This window comes from Pipistrellus kuhlii, unplaced genomic scaffold (assembly GCF_014108245.1).
Source record: "Pipistrellus kuhlii isolate mPipKuh1 unplaced genomic scaffold, mPipKuh1.p scaffold_m20_p_4, whole genome shotgun sequence".
Lineage (NCBI taxonomy): Eukaryota > Metazoa > Chordata > Mammalia > Chiroptera > Vespertilionidae > Pipistrellus > Pipistrellus kuhlii.
The window spans coordinates 10,506,642-10,530,952 of record NW_023425540.1 but is presented as its reverse complement, the minus strand read 5'-3'; the positions used below and the strand labels follow the sequence as shown (position 1 = coordinate 10,530,952).

General features: G+C 47.9%; 1 protein-coding gene, 1 long non-coding RNA gene and 1 other non-coding gene across 5 annotated transcripts in view; 1 reads left to right on the top strand and 2 right to left on the bottom strand.

Moving 5' to 3' along the window:
* Positions 1-1,675: 1,675 nt before the first annotated feature.
* Positions 1,676-5,108, bottom strand: LOC123651206. The gene is made up of 2 exons (XR_006739754.1): positions 4,854-5,108; positions 1,676-2,066 (listed from the first exon to the last, which is right to left on the bottom strand). It is a non-coding gene; the product is annotated as an uncharacterized LOC123651206 (long non-coding RNA).
* On the bottom strand, positions 2,164-2,234 carry LOC118704035. Its single transcript, XR_004983264.1, has one exon. It is a non-coding gene; the product is annotated as a small nucleolar RNA SNORD123 (small nucleolar RNA).
* A 219-nt stretch (positions 5,109-5,327) lies between the features above and the next one.
* SEMA5A (semaphorin 5A) overlaps positions 5,328-24,311 on the top strand; it is a 368,047-nt gene continuing 349,063 nt past the window's right edge. For 2 of the 3 annotated variants that reach the window (XM_036409220.2, XM_036409216.2), the window contains exon 1: positions 5,328-5,795. The gene's annotated coding sequence lies outside the window, so the exon portion shown is untranslated. Of the gene's footprint in view, positions 5,796-22,109; positions 22,213-24,311 lie in introns of all 3 variants that reach the window. The other variant, XM_045571872.1, reaches the window with a different exon arrangement.

Below are 24,311 nucleotides of genomic sequence, written 5' to 3'. Positions count from 1 at the left end.
ACACACTACACACACACACACACACACACACACACACACACACACAGAGATTATTATGATCTGGCCACTCACTGTGTGTATGAGAGAGTTTCTAGAGCTAGGATTTAAAAATAAATTTAATCAAAGTCATATGGACCCTCAGTTTTAGGAAGAAAGGGCAAGAAAGATCACACACATCTACTGGTTACTTCCTCTTACCAAGACTTTCTTGGATTCCCACTGGTTTGCATCCTATGGATTACAGCTAAGTTCTAGGAAAGTTGCTTTAAAAAAAAAAAAATCTTTTAAAGCCAGGCATATTGCAATTCAAGTAAAATCAGGCCTGCTATTAAGGATGACTGGGGTGGGTGTTGTTGGGATGATCACTGCGGTATAGTGGTATAGACCATGGGCACAGGGAGACTTGCAGGCCAGTAAGAGTTTTTGGTGCTCCAGGTGAGCTGACATTCTGAATTAAGGAGACAACAGTAGGAATAGAAAGGCAGATCTGACAGAAGGGTGACGGGATCCTTGACAGCTCATCTTCCCACTTATATGCTTCAGGAAACACTTTGCCTCCTGGTCAATTTCACTTAGCAGATATTCTTTTCAGTTACCTCAAGGACATCATGAGTTAATCTCCCTAGTAAATCATGGAGTAAACTAAGGCAGAGTAATTTGTGTTTCTAAATCTATGTGGGACGTTATTTTTGAAAATTTATTTCCAAATGCAATTTCCCCCAAAAAATCTATTTTCAAAGACAGGACTATAGAGGACATTGATTAATGGGCATCAAGCATATGTTATAAAAGTACAGCCATTCTTCACTTATAGATAGATACACAAGGCTTCATGTCAGAAAATAACACTCGGGGAAACCATATGGATGCTTTATCTCCATGCCACAAACCATCCGAATTTCCTCTAGGTATTCCAAAAATCTTTTAAACCCAACATTTTCCTTCTCCTCAGAACATACTTATAAAAAGGCAACTTGAGGTATTTTGAGCACAACAGTTTTATTGAAAGGGAACTGGGTTGCTAGAAAAATATATCAAGAAATTTAACCAGAAAGACAAAACAATAAAAAAAAAAATGACAAGGCACAAATGCTTCTGGAGGTGGTTTTCACGGGTGGGATGAGCTCTAGAGTGTGCAAAGGTGAGGAGGCTCACCTGGGCTGGATGATGACCAGGTTGCTCTGTGCCAGCCTCTGAAACAGCTGGCAGGGGCAAACACTGCTGGCAGACGTGAGAAGCTGGAAGCAGGCCTGGGTGGGGGTGGGTGGAACTCAGACTTCAGAGAAGGGAGCATGATGGAGAATGTCCAGTGTACTGATGGGCAGAGGGCTGGCCAGCAGTTGCGCTGGTCCTTCCCTCCTTTAAGGTCCAGGACCCCAGTTATGCTCATTCTCAGATGTGCCATACTATTTTATTTGTATTGTTTTGGTTTTTGGTTGTTGTTTTGAATAAAACTCGCCTGCTTATGTCTGTCAATCTCTGTCATGGGAGTGGGCTGCTACACTAAAGGGGGAGTGAACGTTTATAGGGGTAAAAACCCTAAACAACCCTGGAGGCTCCCTGAACTCTCCCTACTTGGTGATTCTTTTCTCCAGACTTTGGGGAGCATCACAACATTTTCTGTAGCCATATCATGAGTCTTTCAAATACTTAACAAAACCAGCATGAAGCAATCTTAGTGAGGCATAAAAACTGCATGTCGTTTTACCAATGTTTGGCCGTTTTAAGAAAAAAGACTAATGGCGCTGATCAGAGGACCTAGCAGTTTTTTGAATTCTTAAATGCCATAGATCTAAAAAAAGGAAAACAGTAGAAAAAAGGAATACTTGTGGAGAATTGTAATGTGCCTCGGCTTGTTTGTAGGAAAATCCAGTTAAGATGTAAATACCCATAAGCCATGGTTTTTTATGGCACTAATACAATCCTGGGCATTGTAAAGGTCACAGATACCGAGGTTTCTTTTGAAGGTCACCCCTGACCACAGCAGCATCGCAGCTCCACCAGGTGACATTCTCTTCGGCCCCCTCCCTGCTGCCCTCCTCGGAGGTGGCAGTTTATTGATGGAACTGAAATTCAAGCACAAGGGAGAGACATAAAGACAAGGAAAAAGCCGTTAGTTATTTCAAAGACATAAGGGATCTTTCATCTGGCCACAGAAATTGAGGTGAATCAGGAAATGGATGGCGTTTTTTCAGGTCACATGAATCAGCGCCCCAAAATTCATCATTTTCACCGAGTGCTTGGTTGGTATTCTCATTCTTTTACATCATGTGCATGGCTGACATAAAAGTTTAGGGAGAGCCCTAAGTGTATTTTTAAGAGAGAACTAAAGAGTTTTGTTTTGAAAAGTATCAACTCTGATTCTATCTTACTTAATAATAGGCAAACATGTAAATTGACCATACTTCTGCTATGCCCACAGCCAATGAGAGTGAGTATGCAAATTAGAAGGCAAAAAATGGTGGCCGTCCTGCTGCTCCAGGCGGGAGTGGCCAGGCAGGGCAGGATGAGTGCTATGAGAGGGAGGGCAGGGGGCAAAGGGATCTACAGGAATGGAGTGCCACAGCCAAGAAAAGATTGCAGACTCTGGAGTCTGCAGCCAAGACGAAGAAGGCAGACTCTGGCTGGAGCGAAGGCCTGGGTCCCAGGTTCTGAAGGAAAACAGGTGCTGAAAGTGAAGTGAAGGGAAGGAGGGCCTATTGCATGAATCTCTTCATGTAACGGGCCTCTAGTAATGTGATAAGAAGCTTACTTTGGAACAGTGAGCAAACGTTAAAAAAACAAACAACAAAAACACACTCAGAAACTTCATTTGGAAGAATGAGACACCTGTGGATCCTTTAAAATAATTTTATTGTAGAGAGCCTACTTCTGTGCTGTGCCCTGGTGTTTACTTATATCCACCACTTTTCTCTTTCAGTGCATACAAAGGACACACCCAGAGCAGTGCATACAAAGGACACACCCAGAGTAGGTTCCTGTAAGCTCCAGGTGAGGAGAGGATAGCTCAGAAAGTTAAGGAACTTTCCCTAAGTCCAGTGGACCTCCGATGAGGGCCATTTCGCTTTCAGGACTCTCTAATCTACTCTTTGTTTCTCGCCTGTCTTCAGTATTAATTTGTAATTCATTATCATCAAACATACATATTTTAACAATGCTTGGGTGTAGCCTGTACACTGCCCATCTAATTGACCTCTCTCCCCCACATACACATAAAGTTACATAATTTATTGAGTTAAACGTTATCTTATCAGCCTTGCTGGCTTTATGGTGTAGAAAGCTATTTTCTTCCCACTGCTAAGCTCTCTCTGTATGCCAAGTTTTTTTTTTTTTAAGTGTACACACCTTTAACTGTAATTCTGAAAGGCAAGGACAAGGATTAATTACAGGCCGGGATCTTTTGTTTCTGTCTCCCTTTGCCCTGGCGGTGGAGGCTCCAAAGGTACCCAAGCACCCAAGGGCTGCAGAGTCAGGGTAAGGCCATGTCCTCCCCCCTCCCCCCCCCAACCCAGGAGCAGAGCAGCCAGGCTAGACCTTGGCAGCCTCCTCCTCCCAGGGTGCCTCCGCCTCCCAGGGCGTTCCTAGGCCTCTGTGCCACGTAGGCAAGAGAATCGGCATGTCAGGAATGGAGCTAGTGCCCCTCATGCCAAGCACACAACTGTTAGGCTGCTCAGTAAGGTCTCAGGAGCCAGGCAGCTGCCAGGCCCGAGTGCCCCCAACTCAACCCGGGGAAGAATGCTCCTCCAAGAGGCTCCCAGCTCCCACATTTCCTCCCGGATGTCTTAGAGGAAATCCGAGTGAGGCCTTGAGTACCCAGGCAGCTCAGTGCTAGAGAGAGAGAGAGGAGAGAGAGAGAGAGAGAGAGAGAGAGAGAGAGAGAGAGAGAGAGAGAGAGAGGGAGAGAGAGAGAAAAGATAGAGACTGGCAATTTTGGGCTGCATTAGGCTTCCATGGAAACCTTCAGGATTGCTTTCATTTAATTCTTTTATTAAAAACTACTTCTACAAAGTAAAAATGCAATGTCTATTTGTGTTTCTATCGTCTTCCTCTTGGATATGACAGTATGTGGCACATCTTCCAGCCAGGGGAGCGTTCTCTGCGGCACAGATGAGCTCAGTGGCACAGTTATGGGCATACTGGCCCCTTTCCCGTATGGGGCATGTCCACAACCCGCTCTGGAGCCATTCCTGAGTGTGGGTCACAGGGACGTCCTGTCCCCAGCTAAGGAGGCCGCGGTGGGGGCGTCCATGCAGGGGGACTCGAAAGCCACCCTCGGGAAGCCCAGGTGGAGACCAAAGGGCCCAGAGACACTGTCCCCACCGTCACCCCGAGGAAGAGGGACAGGCGCTGCTCTTTGGAGCTCTGAGCAGAAGCTGTGCTGAAAAGTATCAAGTTCTAGGAGTCTCGAAAGGAACTTTCATGTTCTTTTATGAATCTTGTCACCCGAGTACTTGCTCCATAGATCCGAAAGCTTCTACGAAAGCGCAACAAGTAACATTTGGCCTCAGAATTGGACAAGCGAACCTTATCCCTCCGGGAGCTCCTCTCAACGCTCAGCTGCCTCCCAGGTTCCTCTGATCGGTTCCTGTCTCTGATTGAACGCCTCTGAAATCGACCCACACCAGGCGGGAGGGTCACCCCACTCATCGCTTCTCCAAGACCGCCGGCGACTCTCTGGGTCTTTTAAGGAGTTTCCAGTTCAGAGCGCTCAAGAGGATGTCCCACAAAAAGGAGGAACGGATTACAATCCAAGAGGACTCCGCGGCCCCAGCCCACCCCTACCCACCCCCAACCACCCCCAAACCCCCACACCCCACCCCGATCGGCCGAGCGGCCGGGGGACACGCACGTACCTGGAGCGGAGGCCGGGAGAGGGGACGCGCCACGTCGAGGTCTCGGCCCGCGCCGCCTCCGACCCTTTATACTGCGCTCCCCACCCCACGCCCACCCCACCCCACGCCCAAAGTGGCCACGTCCCAGCGGCGGGACAGGCGCGGGGAGCCACTGACGGCCCGCGTGGGGGATCGGGGGGTGGGGGGAGGAAGCCCAGGCTCGGGAGCACTGCCCCAGGGAGGCCAAGTGGGGCTCCCGGGGCGCAGGGGTGCAGGGGGGCCCGGGGAGCAGGGGGGCCCAGTCCCGGGCAGGGGCGGGCCGGGGGCGGGGCGCCGGGAGGTGGCGCCAGCGGAGCTCGGGTTTCACTGCCCGGGAGGCGGCGCGGCGGGGGCGGGGCGATGCGGTCCGGGGGCGGGGCGATGCGGTCCGGGGCGGGGCGCGGCGGGCTGGGGGCGGGGCCAGGTGGCCCCGCGCTCCCAGCTCCGCGCCCCGCGCCCCGCGCCGCGCTACTCGCGGGGAAGGAGGCGCCGGAGGCAGCCGCTCTCTCCGCCGCTCCGGTGCGCTGCTGCCTTCCCATCGCGGTGGGCTCTGCCGTCCCCGACCGGCCGCGGCCCCTGCCGGGCGGCGGCTCCCGTCCTCCGCCTCTCCTCCGCGGGGGCAGCCCGGCCCCGGGGACCCAGCCCGGGGGCTCCCTCGCGGAGCTGGTGAGGACACTCAACTTTGCCTCCTCGCCGTCTCCCCCGCCGGGGACGACCCCGCGTCCCCCCGCCCGGCCGCGCGCCAGGGACGGGGAGCCCCCCCCAGCCCAGCGCGCAGCAAGTGGGGTACGGCCCTGGGCGAGTGGCAGGGGGCCGAGGCGGCTGCTGCCTCCACTTTCCTGGCCGGGCGCTGAAGAGGACCCCGAGACCTCTCCGGGGCTCCGGGCGCCGGATAGCTGGCCCGAGGAGCGCGCGTCCCACCGGGTAAGCGCCCCCCGCCCATCCCGAGCGGCCGTGGCTGCAGCCCCCTCTGCGCCGGGTTGCGGGCGTGACGAGGGGCGGGGGGTCCTGTGGGTCTGGGGCAGGGGGGTCTGCAGGCCGGAGCGGGAGCCGGAGCGGCGGGGGGCGGCCCGCCCTGGATTAGATGGAGACCTTCCCCGCGGGGGGTCCCGCCGCTGAGCTGGTGCACCCGCTGGAAGTTTGTGTCCCTGCCTTTGCCGAGGCAGGAGCGGAAGCGACCCTAGGGGCGACCGGTCGTGGGGCGAGACGGGACCCCTCCCCGGCACCTCCGGACGGACCGCGCGGTGGAAGTGTGCGAAGGGCAGGGGTCCGGGCAGCCGGCGCTTCGCGGGCTCCGAGCCGCTGCCTTGCACACCCCCGGCTGGGGCAGCCGCTTCTGTTTTAGTTCCAGCGGTTTGGGGGCGCACATGAGAAACGGGGAGGCAGTGGGACTTGGGCTCAACTCCGCCGAGCGCTTCGGCTAGTGAGGGAGACTGAGGCTGGGGCGTCCGGGCCTGGAGGACCCCATGGGCCGCAGGCTGGCGAGGCCCCTTCCGCGAGCATCTCTCCGCCGCTGCACGGATTTCGCATCCTCCGGCTCCGGGTTTCGGGGCCGGAGGCAGATCTGGGTCGCGGAGGAGACTGGTCCTCCCAGGATGTGGAGGAACCCCCGGCGGATGAGCGGTGCCCCGGGAGAGCTGCTGGCGGCGCCCCGTGCGGGGCCTCCCGCGGATCCCCTTCCCCGGGCTTTGGCGGGAAGCGCGGGCACTCCTCGCCCTTTCCCCGCTTTGTACCTGGATGCAGCCGCGCGGAGTTGGGGTTTAACTTTCCTGCGCCCGCGGCGTCCCGGGGACCCCCGGAAGGGGGCGCTGAGAGCGAGCGCTGGGAGCGCCAGAGGGAGGATGCTGAGAGCTGCGTGCGACGAGGTCCTGGGCGAGTGGGTGAGGGTCCCCGCGGGCAGACAGCAGGACCCGGCAGGTCCTGCAACAATGTCGTAGGGTGGAGGGTGGCGGCAGCTGATCTGCTGGCCAGAGGGAGCTGTCGGCATTGCTAGCAGGAGGGACAGGAAAGGTGGCTGCTGAACAAGTCCTTTCAATAGAAGGTTCCTTCTAGAGAAAACATCGCTGCAAACTCTTCCTGTCTGTGCATCTGTCTGTCTTCCTCCCTGTGACGATTGTCTTTAACTCGGGGGGAAAAAAGAGAATCGAAATTGCGCGAAGGTAATCTGAGCTATGTTTAATACTGACATAAAGTTCTGGTCCTCAGGAGAACATCCGTTAGTTAGCATGCCAGGAGTTACAAATGATCACTGCAGCTTGTTTTTAAGGAAAACAATCGTATGTCACCGTGAGCTTCTCCAGAAGAGCTCCATCATCGTGACCAAGTTTGGGAATAGCAGAGAGTATGTTATTAATTACAGTTAGTCTCTCCGAAGGAGGCACTGAAAGGCAAAAACAGACTTTCCTGGGGAAGGTTTTAAATGCTGAAATAGCATTGCTAAATTAATTGTTAATGAATGCCAGTTTTATTGTTGAAAAGAGAGTAAAGTTTGCCTTGCACTATGTTGAGTGGCCAGTTCACAATCTCAGTTCAGGCAGATCATATGGTGTGTATCACTTAAAGAACTTCTTTTCGGGTGTATGCCTGTGTTAACCCCAGAGGAAATATATATATTTACCTCCTAAGATTTGTATCCATTTGTAATAAAAAAGCTCAGTGTAACAGTTTGGGTCACTTGAAACACAGAATTCATGTTGCTTGAGTTTCTCTCTTGTGAAATCTTGGCCACAAGATAGCGGTTCTCCCGGGTGTGGTGTGGTCAGACTCCTGGAACTGTGGGGTGATGAACTAGTTAGTGCCTGCTTTTACATGCTTTTGCTAGTACCCACTTCTCTTAACAGGGAGAGGATGGACAATGCTAGTCATTTTATGCCTTTTACCAATTGTACTAACGGATTTGATGGTTTTAATGGCAAACAGCTGGGAGATCCCTGCAGAGAGCAAAGACTTTGGTCTCCGGGGTGGTCAAGCTTGTCTCTGTCCAAAAGATGTTCTTGAGATGTTTCGGATTTGGTCACAGTAAACCTGTGTTCTTCACTGCCCTTTCCTTTTAACATTATTTCTTCACCACGGCTGGACAGAGTGAAACGTAGGAGCATCCAATGCTGTGGTGTCCCTGGGATCTAATGGATACATGCACCTTCACGGAAACGGTGGCTTCAGCTTCAGAGAGTTCATGGACCTTCCAAAGCCCCATCCCTGGCTTTGCAGTGAGGAGTCTTGCTTTAGTCACTCTAGACTCTTGGTCAGGGACAAACGTTAAAACCAACAAACTTTTCTCTCCGTTGTATGCCGATTCCTTAAAATAACAGATGTCAGCTCCTTGAGCCTATGTTAGTAGAGGGAGCTGCTTAACTGAACCATTGCATAGTTTTTCATTAACTTGATTATTATTATTATTTTTTTTTAATGATTCCAAGTGTCTTTTTGTTGTTGTCGTCAAGTCCTTGAAATTGAAGCTTTGCTTCTGATACACATACATGTCCAGCTGAAGGTAAAAAGGTATTCCATCACATAAACAATCATGGGTTACGGAGTTAATGAAGATCAGAAACTAACCCCTAAGAAGAGGTTTGGATTACAAACCAGATAGCTTGCAGGTAGAACAAATCAATGAGTTAATAATACACCACAGTCAAGGAATCCATTTCTATAGTAGCATGTGTCCAGTGTAGCAGAAAAATCTCACATCCCTCAGCACCTCCTCCATAATTCTGGATTCTATAATTATACCAAATTTGTATTTAAAAATGCCTCTGAAATTGTTGCTCTAGTTACTCAAAGTGCTTAGGGTATAATTATAACACCAAGGTGACTGATTTTATGTTCAGTGTTAAATAATTTTTAAATGTAAATTACGGTGTCTAACAAATTGAGCTACACAGAGTGCAAAGTGTGAAAGTGGGACCTTGTATATTTCTGCCCACCGGCATCTTTTGGCAAATGTAGAGAAAAGTGAACCTTTTTCTTGAGTTCTAAGATGAGTATATATATATCTTGTATATATTGTTTTAAGTTGTTTATATTCTATGTTCTCTTAGTGACAACACACGTTTTCACATATGCTCCCAGCAACCTTTCAAAATCGAGACACAGTTTTGTTGAAAATTGATTTTTTTTTTAATCACTCTGCCTTGTAGAAATGACCTGCCATAGAGAGGGGACAATCTGCTTAACTCTTAATTCCTGTACAAGTTGGTTGAATCCTAAAGATTAATTCAACAGGTGAGGAGTTGCTCATTGGCAGGCAGGTTGATGAAGCACCTTTTGCCTTCTGGTATGCTTGATTACATAAGTTACTTATTTCTTTGACGTGAACTCATCAGGTCCTGCTATCCTATATATAAAATCAATTTCTAATAGCAAGAAAGGGAGAAAAAAATAAAAATGCGTTAGAATATACATAAAGTTTTCACTTTCAATGAGCCTTCCCCAAACTTCTTGTTCAGAATTTAAGCCACAAGGGACAAAGCAAATGCAAGCTCTCTTTAAGAGAAGATAGTGTTTTCTAAGTCACTCAGAATGTGCCGGTATTGACACAGCTACTCTTTGCCATTTGAAGATTCTAGAGCTAAGGAAACCTGGCTCTGAATTTCCCAAGAGTATTCTGAAGCCAGGCAACTTCAAAGCCAAGTTCTATGTCACCTGGCGCACGGCATTTAAGACAGGATTAGCCCAAAAGCAAGCTCAAGAAAACAGAACATTTTCCCATAGGAATTGCTGGTGTCTTCTTCTTCTTTTTTAATCCCTTCTTTTTTGTCCAAGATTAATGGTTGTTTGACCGGAGCAAAGATGAAAACACTTTATTTCCCTTTTCTAAGTTTTAAAATATATTGGCATTTGAAAAAAAAATCATTTCATTTTCTATTCTTTTTTTTTTAATCTTATACAGTAACACTGGTTTCTGATTAATACAAAAAAGTGTTACGCTCTAAAAGAATACATTTTTAGGGGTGCATTATTTTATTTTATTTCAATTTCTGGAAGGCCAGGAACTCACTAATCTTTTATCTCCTCATCTTTCAGTCACTATCTGTCAGTGTGTCTCTATGGAATTGGCTAGCCTAGCATTTGTAGAATGATGAGGGAGTATACCCATAAAATTTTATTTTATGTTGCCTTTTTATGTACATTTTTGAGAGTAGATCACATTACTGTAACAGGTAATGCAATTGCAGATATGTATAATAAGGAGAGTGATGCCATCAGAAACCAACTGTACTGGAGACGTAATACTGTATTTGCTGAGATGTGAAATTAAATAAGTTTTAGGCAAGTGACAGTCGGGATTGAGCAAGGACAGATTGTTCGCAGGAAACAGAGTCTCTTCTCCCTCACTTCACACTCACCTAATGGTGATCTGTGAGGCACCTGTGCAGGGAAAGCAGAGCCAAGAAAAAGTCACGAGGAGGAGAATTCCTCTGAGCGGTTTTCCTGTGCGCTGCCTGGAAGATGGTTAGCGCTTGGCCCCAACTTCCCCGAAGAGATGCATTCCTCATAAAACCGAGTCCAGATAAAATTCCACGCAAACAACGCCCCTTGTTGTAAAAAAACAACAGCCCCGGAGATATGACACAGTTTGGAGAGGGCTTCCCACGCTGTCCTCAGTCAGCACTGCATATGCATGCTGTGGAGAGAGCACCTCTGAGGCCAGGGACACGTATGGTCGGATCTCCTGCACCCATGTGGGTTTGAGAACCACACTGGCTTCTGTGACTTCCTTTACAGAACGGAGATTTAGATCTGCCATAAAACTTTACCCGTTGTAAAGCCGGGAACATTGTTTGTGCGTGGTGGCATAAAGCAGAAAGAATTGCCTTGGATGTTCAACTTCCCTTGTCCCATGGAAAGTGTAATGGAGCCATTGCTCATGCCAGTTGACATACACATACGAACGAAAGGAATTGCTTCTAGGAAGTCTGTCTTGTAAATTTTCGTGTTTTCTGTCTGTGGACTCGGCTTTTAGAAAGTTAGCACTAGAAAGCTTAGAAGGCTGGGGAGAAGACATACCACAAGCCCACGGTTTAATGGAGCTGGCTCCCTAACTGGGCAGGGAGCCTGGAGAGGCCTCCGCCTTGAATGCACTCACTGGCCACGGAGGGTCCCCAGGTTCAGGTCTGCCTGCGGTGATGGGGAGACGTCAGCAGTGGGGATGCATGCCTGGCTAGAACTGGGCAGAAGGAACAGGCGTGGTGTGGGCAGCAGCGGTTGACAGGGGCATACCTGGCCCTCTGTGACTTGGGGGTGTCAGATAGAGGTCCTGTGAGGGCCCTGCCCTGAGTTTGTGGGTGGAATCTATGAATGCACTTGGAGATGTCAGTGGTGGGTCAGAAGCCATGTGTGCCTGAGGTCTGTGGGACCTTACAGAAAGGGCCTCGAGAAGAGGAAGGGGGTGGGAGACAGGAAGTCTGGCGAGTGGTTAGGATGTTTGGTTACCAGGGCAGGGCCTTGGGAATGATGACACAAAACCCATTCCTGGAACTAAGTTCCAATGTGGAGAGCAGCTGGAGGGCACAGCAGGATGAAGGCCCCTGGATTTGGATGTCAGGATAGAATCAGGCTAGCAGGACTACCTACGTGGGGGGTGGTGGGGAGGGGGTGGGTCCAAAGCTTAATGCGGGATGAGCCTCGGGCCACAGACCTGCAGTGGGGACTGAACTGGTTTAACGGGCAAGTGGGGGTGAGGGCCAGGCTCCTGAGCCCCTCAGGCTGGGACATAGGAAGAGACTTTGGGACCATGGTTCAGGGACCTGAGTTGTCCCGGCTGCTGTCCCTCCCTCCTGACGGCAGCCCCTTCCACCCCCTTCCAGCCTTTGTGTGGCCTCTTCCTTCTGCTGGGAGGTTCTCCCTCCGCCGTCCTTGATGGCTCATTGCTTCTGGATCTCTCCACTCTCTTTGATGGCTCACTCCTTCTGGATCTCCTTTCTTCCTTCAGCCTCCCTTTCCCCTTCATAGCGTTTTGCATCCCACCACACTTTATTTCTCCAAGTCTCTCACCGATAGAGAATGTGAGCTTAGGGGACAGACGAGGCTGTCATTTTGTGTCTCGGGTGCCGCAGCAGTGCCTGGCACACGTGTGGCTCTTGGTCCATGTGTGATGTGTGAATGGATCAATACATGCCTTTATGTAGTCTATAAACAGTACAGACTGCACCATCGTACCCTAGATAAAGGACTGTGGCCGTGGGAGCTAAACACAAATTATGTTCTTCACTAGTAAATGAAGAAAAACGTTTCAGAAACCCCCAAGCTGATTCATTATCTTCGTCTCAAAATACAAATGCCTCTGTATGCCAAGGACTGTATATACTTCATATATGCTAACTCAGGGCTATTTGCACAGTAAGTAAATGCTTGATAATGAATGGATGACCTTCCTTGAGTTAGAAATTAGCATAAAAATACTTTATGTGTGTTTAAACACTTTATGTGTATTAAAAAAAGTAAAAAAAATTAAAACTCAGGGGGTGTTGTCTTAGTTAAAACAGCAGCCCTCCTGCTCCCCTGACCTCATGCACAAAAATCCCAAGGAACATATTGTGTCCTTATTACGTATTTTGACACATTGCAGATATTTTAGAAATTCTAGAGTATATTAGAAATATGGCAGGCTTTCTTATTTTATTTCTGTTATTAGGCCTGTAAGCCTTGTCACTGAGTTGGATTTATGGATTTAATAAGCTGAGACAGATTCGAGGATAAACACAGTGTGGTATAGCCATACAATGGACTACTATTCAGCAATAAAACGAGCTCATGCTGCGATACGTGTGAACTTCAAAATGTCACGCTTAGTGAAAGCAGCCAGTCACGAAAGACCACGTACCCCCGTGGTTCCGTTTATGTGAAATGTCCAGAAAAAGTAACTCATGAGAGACAGACAGCAGTGGATTCTTGGTAGCCTGGGGCTTGGGATGGGAACGGGGCACAGCAAATGATGGGAATGTTCTATCACTTCACGTACAGAAATCATTGAAATTGTACACTTGCAATGAGTTGATTTTATGGGATATAACTTATATCTCAATAGAGTTGTTAAAAAATGAATCTGGGGCATAACCGCTAAAGGTAGTGGATGTTAAACTGCCAATGGCCTATACTAGTGGTAGGCAAACTGTGGCTCGTGAGCCACATGCGGCTCTTTGGCCCCTTGAGTTTTTAGCAAAGGCCAGTTTAGGAATACCCTAATTAAGTTAATAACAATGTGCCTAACTACTATATAGTGTAAGTTAAAAAAAATGTGACTCAAAAGAAATTTCAATCATTGTACTGTTGATATTTGGCTCTGTTGACTAATGACTGGCCTAAACAGAGTCTGTTGCCTTCTCTGGGAAGTGGAGTCCGTGTCTCCAGGATTGTCACAGAGCCTGGTGCTGAGGCTGTCCGATGCCGGGATGAGCAGGGATTCTTTGATGCGGAGGAAGTGTGTCAGAGCTGGGTTTCTGCTAGGTAAACAAGCAAACCCAGGTTGTCTCCAATGAGACCACATAACTGGACTTAATCAGGCCATTAGAGGAATCAGCCATCCTCACCGCTAAGTTTAGTTCACTCCAACCCCCTGTCATTTGTTCGACTATGCCTCTCTCCTGCCACCTTCATCCGCCACTTTTATTGTTGCAAGATCCGGGGGACACGCTGGGGAACAGGACCTCCTGGTCCCAAGCGGTGCTGCTCTTCTGCGGAGGGAAATGTCCAGGGAGCCTCTCTGTAGCCTGTGCACTTGCTCAGCAGAACACTGGCTCCTGCAGGGGAGGCCAGGACTTCCAACAGCCAGCCCCAGGCAGAAGGCAGGTTTTCCAGTGCCCCGAGTTTGAGTACTTAAAGGGGCATGTGCTCTTTTTCTGCCTTCGTAGAAGAGGTATAGAATCACTTCGAGCTTTTCTATTCTGCTTTGCCATGCTTTGCAGTTCAAGTACAGCTGAAGTGAGAGTGTGGGTAGAGGGACCGGGGGATTGCCTGTAATTGCCTTGCTCCACTGCTGTCTCAGGGTGGAAGCGACTTTAGTTCTCCCCTCTTGTGTATTGCTGCTTACATCTGTTTAGTGTGTTCACATCCTCTCTGCCCCCTGCCACGGGGCTTCCTTAGGTCTCTTCCGGGCACCGTCCTCTCCCCACACCAGTTGGTTTCCATGTGGGAGTGTTTGCTTTGGCACAGACATCCGAGCTCCAGATACCCCGGCGTGGCCTGCAGGAGCTGGCTGGGACCCACCAGCCTCAGGGCTCTCATGCATCTCCCCGTCAGCGATATAGTATTGTGACCCAGCCCTGAGATGTTCCCAGCAAGCATTTTTGACGATGTCTAATTTCTTCAGTCCTTGTATGCAAAATTCAAAAATTCAGTAGTTGAGTGCAAAATTGAGACCACAACAGAGTTTAAATCCTGTGCCACACTTTTTTTTTTTGACCTCCCACCAATGTAATTTTGGACTGGCTTGTTCTGAATTTGCCTCCTCCCACCCTTGTAGCCTAACCAAGACACAAGTTAAGAGCAGCACTTATAAAATGCCCATGTTTTTTCTATTACCACCAGTCCTAAATAATTACTCACTCAGTGAGCGGTCAGGCATTGTCTATGGGATCCCATGAATATTGAATATTTCCTTCTGCATGTAACACGGCAAAGGAGTAGCTGACATTTTTATCTTTAATGTCACTTTGGATAGTTTTAGTTGCTCAATAAAATACTGTTTAGGTTGGTATTCTTTGTGTGTGTGGTTTTGTTTTTTATTTCCTATGAGTTAATATTCTCCAGATTTCAAGAACTACTTAGGCATTCTATTAAACAGACTGACTGGTTACACGATTAGAAAAATGTCCATGTTGCCAGGCCATATACTTAGTTTTGAAACACCAGAATAAGAAAATGATGCAATTTTTCTCCTGCTTTAAGACCTCCTTTAGAGTAATTGTTGATTTGTATTGGATGTGATTGCTGGAGTTGATCATAATTAAAGTAACACGCAGTGTTATATACAGACTTATTGAAGACGTTGTCCTAAGTGGTGAAAATGTATTAGATCATTACTTTAGATGACTTTACTCTTTTTTTTCTAACCATTTCCTTTCCTGGAAAGCTCCCAAATGTTAACATCAATACTGATTCTGGACACTCTCAGATGAATAGGGTCCTACCTTCCTCTGGCAGCCGGCCTCGGGAAGTGCCAGGACCGTGACTGCACAAGTCTGCAGTGCTGTGTGCACTCCCTCCTTCCCTCCTGGAACCTCCTCACCGCCTGTTATTTCTCTGAAATTAAAAATTGGAGGATAGTAGGCATCAGGTCAGTGAAGGAAAACTCTTCTACAGTTTGCGCTGGGGGTTAAAGGTCGGCATTTCATTCATTTATATTGAATACTTCTGGGCTGTAAATACAGGAGACCATGTTCTACAGAGTAGGAGTCCAGTGCCCAGATATCGAGCTTTTGCGCAAGATGAAGTGGCCAGATGTCCAATGTGGAAAGGAGACTGGATCGTGGTTGCCTGTCCTTTGTGATAGGCTGCTCCTCAGATATCCTTTGATAACTTCCCCTCCATATAGAAGGGATTCTCCATTTCTCCCTCCTTATCATTATCCTCCTGCGGTCAATTTCTCTGCTAGTCCAGCAGCCTTGTAATTATGTTCTGCCTTCACTAGAAAGGGTTGGATCAGGCTGAGCTCAAAGTAACTTCTCATTGACCCTCTGTTTCTGATAAGATCCAGCCCTTTCCCTTCCCTTTCCCTTCACAGTTTCAATGTTCCTCACCAGGTCAAAGGCAGTTTGTGTGGTTTTGCATATGTGTCTGATACTGTCCCATGCCTCCAGTACCTGGCTCTTTGCTGTGGGGATTCGGAGTTGCTGCCGCTATGTTCTTTTGCCCAGAGACTTGTACCTGGGCTGCTTCATGTTGGCTGTTTGGACCAGTCCTTATCATCTAGGTCAGCTGTGAGTATGACGGGAATGTGAGGGCTATTTAATTGGTTACCATTCGGTGGTGGTGGTGGTGCTCTCAAGCACGTACCTGCTTATGAGGAAAGACTTGCCCCAAGGCAGTAGGACCTCCTTCATCCCTCAGTCTGAGATCTGAGATCTGAAGCCTTGGAGCTCTGCCTCCGGAGGCCCTCCCTGCTCTTCAACTTTGCATGTTTCACTTCCTTGGCCTCTGGCTACACGGCAGAGGTGGTGCTGGGCAGGTGGGGCTGCCTGGACCCTGGTGTTTGGGATGAAAGTATTTCTCCTTCTACTTCTCCACCCTTGTTCCTTTTTATTTGTTTATATATATTTTTTACAATGCACACCTTAAAGCTGTGTTTTTCTCTGCAGCTTTCTGTACAGAAAGTGCCAGTCTTGAAAGTAAAGTGTGCAGTGGTCAAGGGGGTGGGGCCAGAGGTGGGGCTCTGCACGTCCACGCAGCACACTTTGGCTGTCAAGACTTTCAAGGCAGACTCCACAATCAGGCCCGGAGCCAAATTCACTCTTTGCCAGCAGCGACGGAATTCCTAGGTCGCATTACCAGCTTGTGAGAAGAAATCATTCAAGAAATTGCAAGCTGGCAAGTAAGAATTGCAGAGATTCATTCACGTGAATGCTGATGCCTGCAAATATCATTTAGCTTTGGGCGTTTCCCCCCCTGATCCACTTGCTGGGTTTCCATCTCACGGAGGCTTATCCTGGTGCACAGGAAAGACATCGGAGCTTCACAGTGGGGATCTTAGGGGACACGCGCCAGAGATGATGTTAGAGAAGGGCCTTCCGGAGGTCCACACCTCCCTCATCCCTGATCCAAGAATCTGTGTCGAAAGGTCACGTCTCTAGACTTGGACTTTAGTTGCTAAAGCTGTAAGCCACAGTTAAGGCAAGAGAGGAGAACAGTACAGCTTGATAGTGGTCAGATACCTGTCCATTAAAATACTTTGAAGATGTATTTTTAAAGGAGTATCAATCAATGGACTAATTGTTTATTGAGGTAGGCTCAAGGGTATTAATGATCTGAACGTGGCTCATGTCTAGAGGGAAGATGGACTTGACCAACATGGGGAAGAGAATACAGAGAATACCTCACTTTAAGTTTTGGGCTGAGAAGAAGGTTATTTTCCAATATCTAGATACTATTTAAAAGGGACTTTAAAAACAAATCATATCATGGAAATTATAACAGAAAATAACTCACTCCAGAGTCAAACACAGTTTAGAAGTTATAAGATGTCCTTGTTTTGGTTGGTAGAGGGGAGTAGTCCAGGCTTTGAAGTGAGTTTGGGAAAGAGAACAACTATTAAACCTTCTTCATTTGATCTTTGTGACCTTGAGAGTTCCTTCTTCTCATAGCCAGTGTTAAGGAAAAAAACACACACATTGAAACCTGTAAAGAATTTTTGTGAGTTTTATTTGAGCCAAACTGTCGACATGCCGGGAAGCAGAGCCTCAACGAGTTGAGATAATGCTCCGAAGAATGGCAGGTTACATCTGTATTTATACAATGCAATTAAAGGAGGGACATAGGTGGGTTACATAAAATTCATTGGTGATGGATTAAGGAGCTGGGATAAAGTCAAACCGTGGGAAACCCCTGGGATTGGATAAAAAGTAAAACGATGGACACATACTTCGGTGAGTGCAGGCAACATTAACATGATAATGAAGGAATTTGTGGTATCTGTCTTGGTGCCCAGCACATCTGGTTGAGCCCCAGGGGCTCCAGAAAATAAAAAAAAATTACAAGTTACCCAGACATCTCACAGATAAGTTATCTTAGAGGAAAAAAGGAAAATGGGCTCAGGAAAGATCTAAGTTGATCTTTGTTAGGGAAAATATCGGCCTAGCACATGATTGCCCACTATAACCTGTTTGTAGTTAGATATTTAATTTTCAGACGATGTTTTCTAGTTACTTTAGGTCTCTGAGTCTGCAAGACTGCCACGTAAGCCTCCCCTGAGCTTGTCAGGTTAGCATGTGGCCCTTTTCGTCCACACCAGTTACTTTGCTTTGGTGTTTCAAGGGGAAAAAGAATCATCATGACCTCTCAGCCACTGAGCATTCATTAAAGGAGAAACTCACAAAGGTGCAGATCTCATTTTATCCTTCTCTGAGGCATCATCCACAGGCCAACAGATCCTGTCCTCCTTCAGAAGGCCCCTCTCCATTGGTGGGTAATTTGAGGTCCACATGAAGGTAGGGAGCAGAAAGGAAAGGATCACCGGATTTCTAGAGAATGCTGGTCCCGTTTAGTCTTTTTATTCCTTTTAATGAAGTCCACTGTGGCTTCTTCTGTCCTCCTCCTGCATCTGAGACAGCAATCACCATTTGCAAAAGCCATTGCGGTTCTGATCCTCCCCATAAGCAAGCTTGCCGGAGGCGAGCGTTATCATGAAGTATGGTGGCACCATTTGGTGTGGGGACACAGCCCCATGGACTGGCATCTGTCCTGCCTGCCGCTCAGTGGGCACTTTTGTGGCCCATAAAACATGGCTACAAATTTACTTCCAATGACCTGTAGTCAAGAGTCTCTTCAATTAGTGGTGGGAGGGCATGAATCTGGATGCAGTTCTGGATTTGCTACTAAGTGCCTCTCAATGGGATTTTCATTCCCCTTCTTCCCAAGAAATCTGGCTTTGGGGTCAGATCTCCTTCTTGAGTTTGTTGGAGACAGTGCTACCGTGTTTCCCCGAAAATAAGACATCCTCCGAAAATAAGACCTACTTACAGGTTTCCTTCTGAGTGAAATATAAGGCATCCCCCCGAAAATAAGGCCCCTCCTAGGCTAAACATGAGAGATTTGGTCCACTGATTCGGAAAGAAATAGAATCACAAGAAATTCACCAGGAAATTCAGAAATTGGATTGTTATGATGATGTTCCAGAAGATGATGACATGATTGTCATTGAATAAATGAGTAAATTCTTGATACTATAGGATTCACAGTTTGTCTGGTTTGAGTTGACAACTACCGTACTACCGTACCGTATACAGGTAATAAATTTCCTTTATTTTCATTTAACAATAAATGTGTACCGTATTCTTCTTCATGAAAAAATAAGACATCCCCTGAAAATAAGACCTAGCACATCTTTGGGAGCAAAAATTAATATAAGACACTGTCTTATTTTCGGGGAAACAGGGTAGGAGCTGGAATAAGGGTTGTGATTAGAGGTGTGGCAGTCATTCTGAGGAGGCCTGGACTAAGGACTTAGTAACTGGCTCAGGTTGGGGGCTGATATGTGAGGCCCTATAAGGTCAAGTGGCTTTGGTGGATTCTCTCTTTAAAAAAAAAAAAAAAAAAAAAAAAAAATATATATATATATATATATATATATATATATATTTTATCAATATATATATTGATAAAATATAAATATATATTGATAAAATTTAAATCAATATATATATTGATTTAAGAGAGAGAGAAAGAGAGAGAGAGAAGGAGAGAGGGGAACATCGGTTTGTTGTTCCACTTATTGAGTCTTCCACTTATTGACATATAAGTGTCAACTGACCAAGGATCGAACCCACAGCCTTGGCTTATCGGGACGAAGTGCTGAGCTACCGGCCAGGGCTGGTGGGTTCTCCTTTAATTGCACTTTGGAGTGAACACAGGGTTGGCTGGCAGGCTCATGGAAGCCTGCAGGGGTAAGCTTAGGAAAGCAAATCGGATGCACGTTGGGAAGGCTGCTTGCTGGGGGGTGCATGGGCTGCCCCTAGCGGGTTTTATGGTTCTTTAGGAAAAGGCTACCCGGTTTTTAAAACCTACCTGTTGGGGTACATTTTGACTTCTGCCAGTTAGCCATTTTGCCTGATAATGGCAGTGTGACCCAAATATGTCACATGTGTGTCAGATATTTAAAAAGCTCCTGTGCAGGGTGTCATCAGTGCCAGCCAGACCCATCTCTTGTGTCTTTCCTATGTGTGGGAAGGAAAAGGTTTTGTAGATGTATTTCTCTGTAAGAGTTTGGCATTATACTTCTAGAGATTGGTAGAAAGCTAATGGAATTCATATAAACACATAATTAGAGGTACATATAAAACATACTTGTTTGAAATGTTTGGCTTTTTTGAGCAATTAGTAAGTTGTCAGCTGTTTCCTTTCCCCATATTAGCTTCCAGATGATTAATTGGATTGTTTAATTAAACGCTCCACATTTAAGTGGAGTGGAGGCCCTGGAAGGAGACTTCTGAAATAATATTGTTTTCTATTGATCTGCAATACACCATATGGCTTGCTTCTACTTAAAGATGTTCAATTCTACAATCACAGTCTTTTAAAATAATTATTTACTGTTCTGAAGTGAAAAGACTATTAAAAAAAAATCTTAAGGACAATCTCAAAAATTCTCTTTTACTGCATTCCAGAGGAGCAAGCCGGGCCTGAGACGAGAAACCCTGGTCTGCGGCTTGCAGTGTTCGGAGGGGTAGCTGGGCTATTTTTAACGAGCGCAAGCGTATCCTGTGGTGGCCGATTTCCAAGGATCCAAAATTAGTCCTGGGATCTTGGACACCACAGTGCCAAGGGCTCAGACAGTCGGCCCCCCAAACTTCTTTGAATTGTCAACCTCAGTCTCACACCAGGATTGATGGCTTTGGCCAAACAGTACATCATTGTTTGGAGAAAACAAAAGGATAACCTCCTTTTGAGCGCAGAGGTTAGACTCTGCAGGATTAGGGGCTCGCCAGGTGGGTGTGAAGACAATGGGGAGCAGTTCCTAGTGCCTGGAAGGTGTCAGTCTCTTGGTGATGAGGGCAGTTAAATGCCTCACAGGGGCAGTGTTATTTTAACCGTGGGGCATGAAGGAGAACAGCTGAGGTTTTTTTTCTCCCTTCTTCTGTTTTGTTTCCATGAAAAGGAGGTCAAAGGAGCAGGTTGACCAGACCTCAGGACTGGAAAGGCTAGGTCATCACCTGGGCCTTTCATCGGAGGAGAAAAGGAGAGATACTGTTACCCCCGCTTCTCACACATGTTGCCCCCAATCATCTAGAGACAAATGACCCATTCGTTCTGAAAGAATTATATTTACACGTTCCCACGACTCCAGAAACGCCTCATTATTAAATCCACGCGCAGCATATAGTTGTCCTGGGTCAGGCTCATTGATGACTGGGATTCCCTGAGGCTTTCTGCTTGCTTACAGATGGATCCATGGCTCATAAGGAGATGGGCTAATTTTTAATTGCTTTCTTCTGACAAACCCTGTCTGCTGTCCTAACTCAAATGGACATGGCAGACAGGAAGTGGATCCAATTGAAAGGAAGGGAAATGCACTTGGTACAACTAGAGTCTTATTTGTGGCATGCTGACTGCCTCCTAATTGATGTAGACATCGCACAGAATTCCAGAGTGTGGACGCTGCTGTGGAGGCTGACCAATGCACCTCTGTCTCCAGGCGGGGCCTTTTCTAACCCCCAGAGAGAGCTGAGGGGCTTACACAGGGCCTCTGTTATCACGGGGGCCATTTGTTTTACCACAGCCCAGCTCCAGGGGAGCCCTAGGGTGACAGATAGCATCCAGCCAACCAGGAAGGATTTTCCAGAAACTTCTATGTCAGACCCCAAGCCCTGCCCTGAGAATACAGTGTGAGTAGAGGAAAGAGATGGGTTTGGTTCTCTTGGTCCTGTTTTCCAGGGAGATGTCCCTTGTCTTGGCATGGATGCCATTGTTCTCCAGCCTTCCTCCACAACCCAAGTTGATTCTGCAGCTTCAGCCACACACCTAGGATTCCCTAGAAACTCCAGCCAGATGGCCGAGATGGCAGGCGGCGGGGGGGGGGGGGGGTTGGGGGGGGTTGAGGGGGGTGGGGGGGTGGGGGGCGGGGTGTGTGTGAGTGTGGGAACAATTGGGAATGTTATTCAGTGTCCCACCCATGGAGAGCTGCCTCACTTGCTGGGATGAGAAGGAGGGGTGGGGATTTGGAAGGGGCATGCCCCACTGGCACGGACACATGGTGGGAACCCTGACTCATGGCTCTGTGGAAGGGACCCTCAATCACCGTGCACAGCCGCACCTATCAGAGCACATGTAACTGAGACATGATGTCTTGAGAGGTGAAAACCAGAAGTGGCTTCTGGCTGGAGAAGGAAAAGATAGAATGTTCCAGGCTTCCTTTTCTGGATCTCAGAGAAGTTTGCAGTCCCTTGTGTCTCCGTGGCATCAACAAGAGCCCTTCCTCATTGGGGAGCTGGATGCCGAGACCTCTGTATGATGAGCTCACTATCTAGCGTGGCCCCAAATGTGTGATGTTTCTTAGGGATAAAATTACATGCTTCACCTTCATTGCAGGGCCGTCTTAGTGTCCAGTGCGCTGTGCAGTCAGGATAAAGAGAGGCTGACCCTTTCCCACATTGTAGCTCGGGGTATGAGAAGGAGAACCGGGGCGAGTCAGGTAAGGAAGATGCTCAGTGTCGTCCCGTCGTGTGTGTCGTCCCCCCCCCCCCCCCCCCCCCCCGTCCAGCCTTCCCTGCCGGGGTCAGGGCGTCCCACCTCTCCCTTGTTTCCTCAGCCTGGGGTCTGGTGTTTTGTGGACATTCATTTTTAGAGTGATTGCCAAGAGTCCTAGTAGACTGTGTGCTTCTGCGGAAGGATCATTCTGTCATAAGCTCTGCTGAATCATAAATGCTGCTTTTATCTGAGCTGGGCCATCATCAGCGGGGTCCCTAACGTCAGATGATCATTTGGGATTCATTTTAACATGTATTTTTTGAAATAAAAGGATATAAAGGAGTCTCCTCCGCGCTTTCCCCACTGCCCCAGGGTGTTGTTTAAGACTTGAGAGTCTATTAATTATGAGCATTGTGTCCTTCTGGATGTTTAATTTGGATGTATGTGTTTATGTTATAATTGCCCATCAGTTCTCTGCAGCCGTGAATGCCTCTATGCCGAAAAGCGTGGCTGTCAGTCTAAATGGGCCATCTGAGCTGGCCTGTCGGCACCTGCAGCCCGGTGGGAGCACTTTTTATTTTTTTTAATACTGGGTCTATCTCTTAATGAGTTAGCCCAATAGGAAAGAGCTGCCGACTTCCCTGTGTGACACACAGCTCTGGAAGCAGTCACTCCGAGAAAGCCGGGCAAGGCACAGATCCAGACAGCAGGGCATGGACAGCAGGGCACGGGAAGAGGTGCTTCCTGCTAGCCGATGCCCCTGAGCGCCCATCTGCCCAGCCTGCTCCTGAATGTTCCTCCTTCAGAGACCACACCGGCCACCCAGCCCTTCGGATACTATGTTGAGTCTGAGCGTGACTGTTAGGGCTTCAGGGTGCTTAGATTTCAGATACATAACTCTTCCGAGGCCCCAGTTCCAGTGACCCAAGGGGGCGTGAAGCAGGGATTATCTGAGATGAGCAGAGGAAGAGTTGAGTGATACAGCAGGTTGCCCCCAAATAACTTAAAAAAAAAAAAAAAAAATATATATATATATATATATATATATATATATATATATATGTGTGTGTGTGTGTGTGTGTGTGTGTGTGTGTGTATATATACATATATATATATATATATATATATATTATTGATTTTTTACAGAGAAGAAGAGAGAGGGATAAAGAGTTAGAAACATTGATGAGAGAGAATCATCGATCAGCTACCTCTTGCACACCCCCTACTGGGGATGTGCCCACAACCAAGGTACATGCCCTTGACCAGAATCGAACCTGGGACCTTTCAGTCCACAGGCCGACGCTCTATTCACTGAGCTAAACCATTCTATGCACTGAGCTAAACCGGTTTCGGCCCCAAAGAACTTTTACTTCCCGAGTTAACCCTTTCTCCTCCAGAAGAGCTTTAAACAGAGTGAACTTCATGGTTCCTTTCAAATATACCATGGAACTTTATGAGGACTGAAATACCAAGAGGAGGCCAGGATTGGAGAGCAAGTTGCTAGTTGATAGTGGGAAGAAATATATGATGCTGGCTCCGGTTCAGGGAATGTCTTCCTAAAGGCCTTTAGGTCCATGTCTGAAAGATTCCTGGCACAAAGAGCTCCCATGCTTTATTTTGGTTTAATTGGAGTTTATTAGTTGTAATATCAGGTCAGTAGCTGACCATGAACTGAAGTCTCCAGTCCTATCCCCTGACCCCCTGGGGAGGGCTGTGCAGCTGGTGGAGGAGCAGGTGGGGAAGAGCAGGCTGCCTCCTGGGCCGGCCACGGGCACCTGACCTCTCAGGAAGGTGCTGACAAGCGTGGCAGCCAGAGAGAAGCTGTGAGGGCTTTTGCTTAATTAAACCACCTGGAAATGATGGCGGAAAGCTCCTCTCACCCATGGCCTGGCCGCCATCATCAGCTGATTCCTCGGGCGGTGGTGTGGCTGACAGCTGGTTGTGTTTTCAAAGCTGTGGGAATAGCCAGAACCATCTGCATGCAGCGCTACAACCGGCTCCAAACTCAGAAAAGGCTACCCTGGCGCCTGGGTATGGGTTTTCCAGAAGTACCACAATCTGCAGATAAAATCGCTCCATCTTAAAGATTACTTAAGGGCAGCA